Source organism: Hippoglossus stenolepis, chromosome 21 (genome assembly GCF_022539355.2).
Source record: "Hippoglossus stenolepis isolate QCI-W04-F060 chromosome 21, HSTE1.2, whole genome shotgun sequence".
NCBI lineage: Eukaryota > Metazoa > Chordata > Actinopteri > Pleuronectiformes > Pleuronectidae > Hippoglossus > Hippoglossus stenolepis.
In genome coordinates this window covers 5,048,016-5,061,162 of record NC_061503.1, presented here as the reverse complement: position 1 = coordinate 5,061,162, position 13,147 = coordinate 5,048,016, and positions in this window count along the sequence as shown.

Here is a 13,147-nt window from a genome sequence, read left to right as displayed (position 1 = left end):
TTGCAGAGAGCTTTCAAGTCTCTCCTGCACATTCAACCTTTCATGTTCAGGTGTGTGTGAGAACAACCCGGCTGCAGCGGAGTCACATCACTGCAGACGTCACAGATCAATGTCCACTCCTCACATTTCATCTCAGATTGAGCGAAGGACTGTCACTACAGACACACAACACACATACACACATAAGCATGAACAATCTGACCTCACAAGACCCCTCCTGATCTGTCCATTGATGTCCTGGGTAAGTAAAACGTCATTGCTTTTCATTGTGCAGCCATTAACATGACCACTGATGTGGGGACACAATGAAAAGACTTAAATCGAAACGCCATCTCTACTGCAAACGTTGTGCTCCCCGTGATCCCAGCTCCCTGTGAACATGGTGTGTGGCAGCAGGATGAATCTCTTCTCAGCACCTTCCCCGAAAATCTGCTGAACTCCTGCAGAATCACTTAGTGGAGATTAACGAGGCTATAAAGACGTATTGTTTTACAATGTTGCTGCCTTTTGTCAGCAGCGGAGAGTTAAAGAGCTTCATCTGCGGATTAAATCAATGTCAGCCAAGACAAATGGCATCTCGAGGGGATGTTAACATATCCAACAGCAGCGGTTGATTCTCTGATGCCCGGCTGGATAATTGCATCGACGTACGGCAGTGAGACCTGAGGCAACACTCGCTGCCCTCAGAGATCCCGCTCCAGTGTTGTGACACGTAGCACCAGGAGATAAATGTGGTCGCAGCAGAAAGTATCTACTACCCTTTCAGCCCTGACAAACTGCAGCAGACTGTTCAGACCTGGGAGAGATGCAGGAAAACAATTTGATGCAAACCTAAACAGAACAGACTGTAGGACTCAAACACTACAATATGACATTATTTCTGCAGTATGAACAAACAACATTCATCACTGCACAGTTTATTTACACGTTTCATTTGTGATATCGTCACTTTGGTTGGTGAATTCCCAACATATACAGAATCTAAACCAGTGGTGGATCTGGGATTTAAAAAAATCTTGAGCCATAAAGGGGCCACAATTTGCACAGAGGAGCCATTTTAGAACATAGAACATGATGGAGAATATTCCTTACTTATTAAGATGCCAACCACCATCAGTTGTTAGGGTCATATCTTCAGTTGTGTACCTTAGCGTCATCACGTGTTTCGGCCTTATAATCACAAGGCACTCTCTTCTAAGGCAGGCCCACCACAGGCTGATCAGACCTGGGTGTGTGTCCCTAACATCTCGGGGACCAGTTGGGATCTTTCCTCCTGATCCAGAACCAGATCCAGAGCCAGATCCAGAGCCGTTCTGCAGTCCCTGATGTTTTTTTCATGGTCTGGTGCAGAGCATGCCTGTGTGATTCCCAGGTCTCTGGACAAACTGATGGTGGATGTTTTAATGAAACCCCGGCAGCCAACCTCTGGGCACAATTATATGTCCAACATCCATTCACAATTCCTGATTCGGTAAGGTACACATTTAACAGGGCTGGGGGCAGTGCCTCTCTGGCCCCACCCCTGGATCCGACCCTGATCTAAATATTTGTCAAGGATAGATACTTCTTTTCATCTGCAGCGTTCTTGGGCCCACTGTATCATCATTACTGCTCTTTAACATTTCAATATTTTGTCTGACTTGTCTGCATAAGAAAAAAAATTATTCATCAGTTACATGTAATTATAAAAGTGCAGAAGACTGTGCAGGAGGAAATGGAAAAGTCCTGAGGCGTAATAAACTGTATCTAATAATGTGAGCATGAAACATACAGAAACAAAGCAGCTTCAAACAGCCATTATCACACATTTACTGCTAAAGAGTTCAGAGACAATGAAGCCTCAAGCACCAACCTGTAAGCAGCAGATTAACAGATGAGGACACTGTCCTCAAGTGTCTCCTGTCAAACCCTAGGCTGCATATAAACATGGGCGACACGTCTCCATCCGGAAATGAAACCAAAATATCCCACTTTCATGAAACGTGATATCTCAGCAAGATATTTGACCTCATGTTTAATTAGCCTCATGTTGAGGTCATAGTTCTTAAATATAAACGCGTCACGTCCAGAATAGATTTAGGCTGCACTGCAGGAAATGATGCTGATTTTTACTGGAGCTCAATTACTAATGATGGGAGATCAAATCTACAATCTGTTTGTATTCAATTCTTAAGAGACGGGTCCCTTTAGAGGAAAATACTTGACTTGCAGCCAGACAATAAATATTGTGTGCATGTTTATTCAGCCTTTTTTAAAATCACATTTTATACTTGGTTTGGTATTTCTCGACAGATATTTCTCTTTTTTATCTTGACTTTCAGCTGGTTCCAAGTTATTCTGTCAAACTGAAAACATTCAACATGATGGTGGGTGAGGGGACAAACTATCAATCATTCATCTAATGTTTCCGTCTGGACCAAGTTTCTGGACCCATAGTTTGTGAAAGTAGTTTGAGACGTATCCACACAAAATCAGTTTAGAACTGATTTAACTAAGCCCCTAAAGTAATCACTGGTGTCTGAAGACGTGTGCTAACAGAAATCACAGATAATTAAAGACGACACAGCTTCTATTTTGATATTTCAATCCCAGCTCCAACGTGTGAAGATTTAAAACCACTGTTGAACAACTTCTACTTTTCTGCGCATATGAATGAGCAGCGCTCAGATGTGAGCGGCAGCTGGACACAGACAGCTCAGGCCATCGCCAACTGTGTCTGGAGAATACATCAGAGGATTTGCATTGTAGAAGCGTGTGTTTCTTTTTTATTCTGCAAGCAGCAACAGTGTGTGAAAGAGTGTTTTTTTTTGTGCGGCTGGCCATGAATGATGATTCTCCCGTGTGGTTTGTGGAGGGAGAAAGATTTTGATGTTTTTTTTTTTTATCCTACATCCCCAGTAGGCACAAGAAGAAACTTGGGTTTAATAAGCTTTAAATATACAATGTCCCGAACACATTTTGAAATTGTGTTGCCTTCGCCATGGAGGTTCAGTTCACCCCCGTCTGTTTGTTTGTAAGCAAGATTACACAAAGACAATTTGAAGGATTACCACGAAACCTGGTGAAAGGATGCATTATGGGTCAGGAAGTTACCCATTAAATTATCTTGTGGATCTGGATCAGAGGGCAGATCCAGTATTATTTTTTTTTTGCTTTCTTTGATATTGCGTGATTTTTCAACATTCTCACTGATTTCCTGTTCAATAATTCCTGGATTTTGAAAAAAAAGTCTGGTGCATTTAGAGAACTGATATCTCTGACTGCCTGGTCCATGATGAGCTGATTTAAAACGTTCAGAAAAGTGCGACCAGCAAGTCTGTTTACATGTAACCAGTTTTCAGGTGACAATAACTATGATTACATGGACAGCAATATTTAAAAAATCATGACTTTTGACTTTATTCTGAATACGATGTTATTGAAACTTCAGATCCAGATATCAGTGACTAAAAGGTTTTACCATGTTAAAGTACACAGGTAAAAACAACCAGGATCATAGTGCAGCATAAAGATTTGACTAACAAACTGGAGGAAATTGTCACTTTGAAACAAAGCGCTACCAATAGAATAATCGCTTCTTATTCCTGTTTACATGTAACAAAGCATAGTCAATGTCACATGTGTGAAGTTCTTGCAAGAATCTTAAAAGCCCAACCTGAAATAGTTGAATGTACGATGAGCTAAACGTGTAATCAAGCAGTTGGTATGGGCCATTTGTCGATGACGCCAAATGCTGTGAATACTCCAATTGGACGTTAAAACGTATTTAAAACGTAAACATGTCAACAAAATGCGACTTAGATCAGAATAATCCACATGTTTTAATGTGATTGTCTCTTATTCTGAGTATGACCTTATTTTAAGGTAATAAAATAATGATGTTTACATGGCAGGCAAGTTATTCAGGCTTTTTCATCTGAATATTGTTGTCAATGTAAACGTATCTAGTGCGGTGATCTAAACTGGCATTTCCAGACTCACACGTTTCCTGGAATAAACTCAACGCCAGCCTGACACAATAAATCCACTTCAAACAAAGCTTCATCCACTCTCACTGATCTCCCTTCTTTTTCATGTTAACACTTTTTTTTCCTCCTCTTATATCCCCCACTGCTTCTTCTCTCACCTGTATCTTGAACCGTTAGTTTTCTCATTTTTAATATGTTTCGGCTGACACCAGGGAGCCGGAGCATTCTGAGCTGCTGCTGCTGGGCCGAACTTGTTTTTATGATTCGAGCGTCCCTGTCTGACATCAAGTTTCTGACGTCAAACTTCCATCCTGCTTTAGGGTGGACACACACACACACACACACACACACACACAGACACAGACACAGACACAGAACTCTCCATGAGCCAATAAACCAAATGGGATTGCTGATTGCCTCTAAATACCGGTCTCTCTCCTGTGCAGCAGGATTGTAAATTTGAGACAAAACACAACAATGTAGGGAGAAACAAAAGACCGAGGGACATTAACACACGGTGTCCCTGTTTACCGGGGTTTGCCAGTGTTTGTCAGAGGCTCCTGGGACGTCAGCCAGCGGAGTAGGATGATCAGAGGAGGGACAACTACACCAGAACAAGAGAGAGCAAATATTTGGCTTCTCATCTAGACGCCAGGCTGGAGCCTGAAGTTGAGCTCATACGCATGATAGAATGATTTGGGTTTAACTACCTGATTAAATGACCAGTTTTTGCATTTTACATTAGATTATGAAATAGCATAATTTAATAAACAAGTCAAATATGGGACAAAACATGAAGTAAAAGGTTTTATATGCAGGCGTTCAAATATTAGTAAATCAGCCAGAGACAATGTATTTTCTAGGTGGAGTGTGTTGTGACCTGAGCTCCTCTGTTCAATGTGTTGGTAGCTGGTCCGAGTGTGTGAGTCGGCACAGTGGAGACTGTGTTGTGGAGCCACTGATACTCACGCTCGACCCTTCATGGTTTAGTCTCGGCTGTCAATCAAGATGTTTCACCTCGTTTCTAGAGCATCAAATAACTAATTAACTCCAAAGTCCCAGGAAAGATGAACAGTGGAACCAACATCAGTGGGATGAGAACCACCTAATATGAAAGAAACCATCTTTGTGAAAAAACCAAAATGTATTCCACTCTCCACAGAACCAAGAAACAGTGTAGAGAATTTGAGCTTGAAGATTTGCCGTTGCTCCTACATTAAGCCTGAAACTCACTGGGAAGAGGATTGATGTTAAACTCTCACGTTTCAAAGAGAGAAGAGCTGTATCACCTCATATTATCATCTGGGATGGAAGCCCCTGCTGTGAAATCAGAGCATGTAGTGAACAACTCACTGAACAATTACCACAGTACACTTTTCGACTTCGTCTTAAATAATGATCAAAGTTACTTTGATGGTCACACACCGGGCTGTGAGGCGACTTTGTGAGGAAACGACACCAACCACACAGCTGTTTCCACCCTGACATCGGTGCCACCTCCATGAAATACTAACTTCTCTAACGCTGCTCCCTCAGCATCCAATACGCCACTAGTGATACTCTGTCCATCGATTCCCACACAGGGGAAACCAGCTCCATTTACAACCTTTAAACCCCCCAGAGGCTGCACTTTGAATTTTTCCATCTGAAATCACGCAGTGTGGAAAATTGATGTCAGAGCGAGTCTGTGCAGTGTGAGGACACGGGCAAAGTGGATGTGTAAACCTCAGTCTGATTGAACGGCACAGCTGAAACAGGGATGCTGTAGATTGTTAACTGTGTGCTCTGTGGGGACGAGTCTGCATTAGTCACACTGATGCATGATCGTGCAGCACGGTCCAGTCACAGAGGTGAGCCGCGGTGCAGAGTGAGAATCAGAGTGTGGAGACAGAGGCTGGGGGGAAGGTTGGGATGATGAAATGCTTTGTTTAAACTGAGCAGCTAAAGAAAAAGACTGAGCCGTGGATTGTCGTCTAAAGTTAAAAAATGTCCTCTGGTTGTCAGAGGGTAGAGATGTTTGTCCCAGTTAAAGATTCAGTGGTGAAACAGTGAATGGTGCTGCAGCCAGGTCACCTGCTGCCAAACTGTGGACTGTTGTTGATATGTTTTTTCTAGAGGAAGGTGCAGCTGGTTTGTGAAGCGTTTTTCCTTCTATAGACAGAGAGTCTCTGTGATATTCACCAGATCCAATGACTGATGAAGTGCTGCTTCTGCTTCTCTCTGGCAAAGTTACACAGTTTGTTTCATGGGCGTTCTGCACCATAGAAACAAGGATGAGTTTGTGCAATTAAAGAGAGTTTGCATAAAAAGGCTGCTGCAGTTTAAACAGATGACACATCACAGTGTGCAAAGTATTGGACTGAGAAGGTCAGTGAATGTGAAAATCAACCCAATCACTTATAATGCAGAGAGAAGTTTGTGATTTTTTTTTGTGAAAGGGGCTGATCCAGGAGTTTTTATCACCGTCTTTAACATTTCATTTTTTATAAATTTTTCTAAGGAATAATGCAAGAATGTTGATAAAATAAATCAGACTTATTAAAGCCTGCTTGTTTCCTCCAGGAGCACCCCTTCGGGATGTACGTGCTTCTTTACCTTGATAAACAGGTTGTGGAGGATTTTCCATAGTTTGCTCCCACATCTTTACCTGCAGCCTCTGTAATCTTCCTCCAGGAGCCGTCTGAGAATCTCTGTGCTCCCGTATTAACGAGGGGTCACAGAGATGTGTGTAGAGACCGTGCACACATAGATCACAAAGATGGGAGGTGTGCGACCAGCTAAAACAACACTGTGGAATGATCGCTGGCGCGCAGCCATGTGCAAGGACAGGAACGGGCATGAAGTTTAGAGAACTGATATCTATGAGTTGGTGCAACTTAGTGCAGCTTGATTGAATGGAACAGGACTGTTGGGCCTTGGCAGAGGTATATGTGTTCTTCTGAGTGCCATTCCAGTTCCAACTCCCCTGTCCTGCACTGGGTCGTCCTTTAGAGGACAGGAGAGGATGAGCTGCCATGTTCGAGCTGGACAGTTATCTCGGCTGAGGCGAGGTCAGCAGAGCAGCAGAGTGGCACAGACACTCTTGAAACGAGAAACCGAGCCAAGGCGAGCCGAGTGTCGCACACCCAACACACCTCTGTAATTACAAGAGTGAAGTCTGGTACGTCTGCCTCCAGCTGCCAGAACTCTGGGAGCTACTGTCTCACTGAGTTCACCCGTGGGTCCGTGTCTCCGTTTCTCCTTAAACACACTTAATCTGACAGGCCGTTTAAATTCTTTCTGCTTGTGTTGCCACGTCTGGTTTACGCGTGTATTTTTTCCTTCCATTTTCCCCTCAGCTTTATCGAGAAATCACACTTAAATTATTCAGTTTTGTGCAAATACAGCTGCAACGGAATGAGAGGCCCAGATCGCTTCTGCACTCAGCGTATAAATAATAAAAGTAAATATTCAGACTTTGAGCTGTGTTTTCTCCAGTTAGGTTATTTTCACACGAGAAGAACAAGCAGCCAAACTTTCAGTTTAGTCAGATATAGTTTTGTGTGCACAGAATGCAAAGATGAGCTTTTTAATGTGTGATGCCCTCAGCTCAGGTACCGGTCACTAACAGGGTGCGTTTCCTGCTGAGGGACGACTTGAAGAGAAACCAGGGACACAAGCCGACCGTACAGGCTCGTCACCGGAGCTCAGTCAAAGCATCACACAATTATGTTTTCATGTGTCTGGGTGTTCCCTCAAGAAAAGAAACACTAATTGAAATCACCTTAAAGTCATAATTGTCTCCTGATTATACAGAGCTAGTCAGAGTTCAGCACAATCAGTCAATTTGTAAATGTCAGAGGATTGAAGAGGTGGCACAGGGTTAGTCAGTGTGTGTAGTACAATGTGTGTTATTATGATATCTGAACTATATGTATCTAATTGTGTCTAAATAGTAAAGGAGGCTGCCTTTATATAGCGTAATATGAGAAGATGTATGACAGCAAAACCACCATAACATAACATTTTAACTTTAAAATTAGATATTGAAGCTGCAAATACGTTTTCATATAACAACAGGTCAAAACTGACATGTATTGCTTGCGATGCCAGTTCCAGACAATCTGAAACAAGTAGTTATTGCTCATTATTTGTTTGTTTTGTTTTGGATTCACTCCAACATCCAGTGAATGTGAGACACATCCAGCACGTGCACAGAAACACGGCTCCAAATGAATGTCCATGTTGCTCCATATCTGCTGAGTGTGTAAATGTGTCGGCGAGCAAAGCAAAACCATAACAAGTGTATCAGGTAATACAAACATCTTTTGATTAAAGCTCACTCTACTGCCCCAAGTGGTCGAAAGTGTGAATTACTTTTGCTGTGAGAAAAAGAAAACCCGTCAAGGAGAGAAAACTGAACCATGCACATGGAGGACAGACGGACAGACAGATGGACAGAGGAGTGAGAACAGCAGGGCAGTTAAATCTAGCTTAGGGACACATTTCCTAACACAACAAGACTAGACAAACAACAGTAAGCAGAACTAAACCACAACACACGCCTACACTGGGAGTTTGCTGACCTCTGGAGTGGGTAGAGATCCCCCTCTTCCTCTGGACCATGTCTGCAGTGGAAGCTTCAGAGATTTGAGAGCTAAGTCTTATCTCCTGCCTCCTGTCACCCCTCTTCCTCTACCCTCCTTAGAAGTTAAAGCCCCACATATGTTCATGCACATGTATGTGTGCATTCATGCTGTTTTCAGCCCAGTGTGAACGGACATTGTTTTGAAGAGAAAATCTTTAGAAAATAAGACAAGATGTTGAATCTCCCTTGTCCTTTGAAGGTCTTCTATATTAGCTTGATGTTGAGTTGCCCACCACCAGCAGATCTCAGGGATATGAGCAACCACCAGCAGATGTTAGGGACGTATCTCCAGTTGTGTACCTTAGCGTCATCACGTGTTTCTGCCTTTAATCCCAAGACACCCTCTTCTAAGGCAGGCCCACCACAGGCTGACCTGGGTGTGTGTCCCTGACATCTCGGGGCCCAGTCGGGCTCTTTCCTCCTGATCCAGATTCTTCGCATGTTACATGTGTGGATGTAGCTTCACATTTTCAAATCATTCTCAGAGGGACTTTATCGCAGCAGTGAAAATTTAGAAAAAAGTTTACAGCTTAACTTTTGACTCATTAAATGAATGCATTAGAGCAAATAAAGAGAGAACATGATTAAATGTGTGAGACATTCACCGCTTCTCAAGGCTCGAGGTCTCACTGGATGACTTGAGTGTAGGAATGATGAGAATCATGTGATGTGTTCTTGGCAAAAACCAGATCTGAAGCCAACTGAAAACATGTCAGAGTTTGGACCACTTCATTATCATCAAATCACCAAACAAGGGCATGGAGCTCTGTCTAATTCACCAAAATCCTTTCTAAGACGAATTGTTCTTTTTTCCTTTTTCTTTTATCTATATTTCCCCTTCCTGCTCAGCTAGGAGCCCCCTGATGAATTCAGAGCTCCTCACCACCCAAGCGGCCCCTGATCATAATATTTGGTCGTGTGTATCTGATACTCTAGGTTCAGTTCCAACCAATACAACTGCAGATCGTATTTCCTTTCAACTCCGTTCAGGACTAACTTATTATGGGAGTAAGTCCCAGATGCTCTTCATTGAAAAGTACATTTTGAAGGGTTGTGGGAAAATTAACCAGACGTGCATTTGCCAAACTGGGCAAACTGGTCTGTTCGTCCTTTTCCTTGAAGCCTTTTCTCTCCTGTTCTGATTCGGATAACGCATCGATCTCATTATTCTTGGGCTTGTCCATGTTTGATGTCAACATAAAATAAGCTTCTGAATTTAATTTGTTTTGTGTTGTTTCCACATTTTCACAGAAGTGTTATTTCTGGGAGATTAACAATGATTATTTACATGAAGATTATCCTCTGAAAGGGATAATTGACCCAAAAATAAAGATTATGAAAAAAATATACCACTATGCCGATGGAGGGGTGGGTGAAATTCGTTTGGAGTTTCAGGGGTAAACAGAGCTGAAAACATTTATTAGATAAAAGCTAATGAACAGATGTATAAATATAAATATAAATATATATATATCCAAGTTTATAGAACCTAGGCCTCTATGTTTTAGTTTTTACATCTTCACATGTTGAGGGAGGAGGAGGTTTTCGTTAGTTAGTCCTTGTTGTCCCTTTGTCCATCTGGGTCTGTCCTGGGCTACGTGTCTCCCCCTGTCAGACCCATCTCTTTCAGCTCTGCCGTCACAGTTCGCCGCCATGTTGTTTTAGGCCGACCTTGTTCGAGTTTTCCAGGTGGTGTTCATCATCGGGCAGCCTTTGTTTTACAGCTATGCAGACCATAAATCTTTACATTAAAATGCAAATGCTCCAATCTGAAGACATTTCTTAAAAACAAAAACAAAAATTAGTTGTTGAAAAGAGTCACAGCCGATTTCTGGTTAATAAATGTTTTGGTCAGGTCACACACACACCGATACAAAATATGTTGTTTGCCAGCTTTCTTCTCGCTTCATTAAATTAAGTGTGAATTAGAATACCAGCAAATACCTCCAACCAAGCCCCAAAGGTCCGCTTGAGTTCAATCGGGCTGCACCAAACCTTTTATTTGCAAACTTTACTATCACCTCCATCTGTCGCCTGAGTACAGGGCCAAGCAAGGACAGAGGCTGTATACATTTGTGTTTGTGAGGACACTCCCTGACATATTGCATTGCCAAGGCTTTTAACCATAACCCAACCACAACCCATTACCGTTACCCTAAAACAAAGTTTATTCAGTTATTACTTTTACATTAGTAGCAAAACATGATGCCTAACTGCAACTGAGCCCCTACCTCAATAGCTATAGTATCTCAATCTAAACTATTTTTGTGAATTGTTTTAGAGCTAGACCCCAAGGTAACACTGATATTGAGATTGCACACTAAATTTAAATCTTGCACAGTTTAAATTAAATTACACCTGAGTGAATTAATATCGTGCTGCAGTTGTTTGTCAGAATCCTGGTGCTTGTCGTGCTGTAAAGTCTGAATAAGGTGGACTCAGAATCATTATTCATTTTCTGTGGCCTGTGCGACCCGGCGCACCCTTTCCTGACCTGCTGCTCGCTGTGGTGAATGTTAAGTAGCTGAACTTTGCTCAAACTCCATAAAATGTAATTATTACATGGATCCCAAACAGCCCCAAGACAGTGAAATAAAAACGAATCCAGGATAATGTTTTATTTGTATCTAGAGTATCTAACTTTTATTTATCCAGGGACACCACACTGCAATAAAAAATTTGATTTACAAGAGAATAAAAAAGCAACGGCACTAATTTGCTGACCAGTAACATTAACTATACAAGAAACAAACCATGACGGCAATAAAAACATGACAGATTATTTTCCATGCATTATGTTTAAAAGATATAAAAGATGAATTAAAGTAGCCCACAAAACAACCTTAGCGGAGGTGTTCATCAAACAATAAATTCATGAAGATTATTATGTCCACACTGCAGTTATTCCAAATCTCATCAAAATGAGCATACAAGTTAAAGTTGTGAGGGAAAAACACGTTCAAAGTTTGTGTATCATTTCAATACAATGTATACACTGCACAGGTGTTCTAAGCAGCTATAAACAATCTGTACAGTTTCACAATGATAGGCAAGTGTTGTGCAAACTGCAGCAGTTACAAGTCAGCAAGTTGTGTAGTGTGAACAGTACAACAGTCTGATTGACGACTGTAGTGTGAACTCCCCCCCCCTCCATCATGCACCTGCTCCTCGAACACTGGGCATTTTAATGGGTTTTCATATGAGCAGTGACTCATCTGACATCAAAAGTTATAAGTATAGGCCAGTATATTTAGCTGTGGGCCAATTTTTTTCAAAGCCAGAAGATGACGAGCAAGGACATAATCAAAGAATATTACCTATATGAGTCATGAAATTCCTTATCATTAGTGAGTCCACCTCAAGCAGTTCTACAATATATTGTTTGTGTCCAGAGCTTTTTAAACAGTCTATGGTGAAGTTAGAAATCTTTGTTCATCCTACCTGGTTTATCTGCAATGCAGCCGTCGTCATGTGTCCATGTTTAACCGGATTTTATAACAAATATTTTTCATGAAGTTAAACTAATTAATTTATTACTGTTCATGTGTGTAGTTAATATACAAGTTTGAATGATTTACTTAATTGCTGTTGTTTTTTTAAACATTGCATGTCGGCTGTTTCAGATTAGACTTCAGGCCCAAGTTTACGACTTTTCAGAATAAAAGCTCTTTAATTCAGCTCCATATAAAGCCTTGGAGCAACAAAACATAGATTGTGCTTTTAGTTTGTAGAGGAAGTGCTTCTGCAAATGTTGTTGCCATGACGGAGATGTGCACCCACAACACCCATGAATGTCTGTCAGTCCAATATGTTGAAATAAAAAGAAACTGGGTATCAAAACCATCTGGTGGGCCAGTGTTGACCTGTGGGCCACCAGATTAGCATATAACACTAATCATCACTTTAGTCAAGATTCAATCGAGGACTTTATCTTTGGAAATGTTTCCCAGCTGAGAGAAAAATCCAAACAAAACTCCTCCATTTCCTGTTTGTCGCTGCTTGAATTTGCCCTTTAGTGATTCTCCCTGGTAAAATTGCAGCTGCCTCTCTGCAGCGGCTTTTCAAACCCCATCGATTGACTCACGGCTAGACAGGAAGTCCATCGAGACTGTAACTCCACACAGGATATTCACACTTGTTGAACTGAGGCGACCACTGTGCACAACAAGTGCTGCCAGCGGGCCTGAGGGATCGAACTCTGGCTTCTCAGACAAACCATAGGGAGGGCATTGCTTGGAGGAGACTCTTATCCTTCCAGAGGAGGGCTTTTGAAAGGGATGAAGGAGTCGCTCTCACCCTGCTGCACTTCAGAGAAGTCCGCTCAGACCATATTCCCACTTTACAATCACACAGCACAGGCTCATCTCAAAGGGGAACAGCCCTGTTTGTGACCACACTCTGCTTTGAACTCCAAGCCTATTTTCTGTTTCCTCTCAGGTAAACACGCACACACACAGTGAGGATGGAAGTGTTGGTGTTCGCAGAGGAGAGAGCATCAAAGAGGAGAGACGATCTTTTTAACTTCTCCCCGCGCCGTCTCCTCACTCTCTTA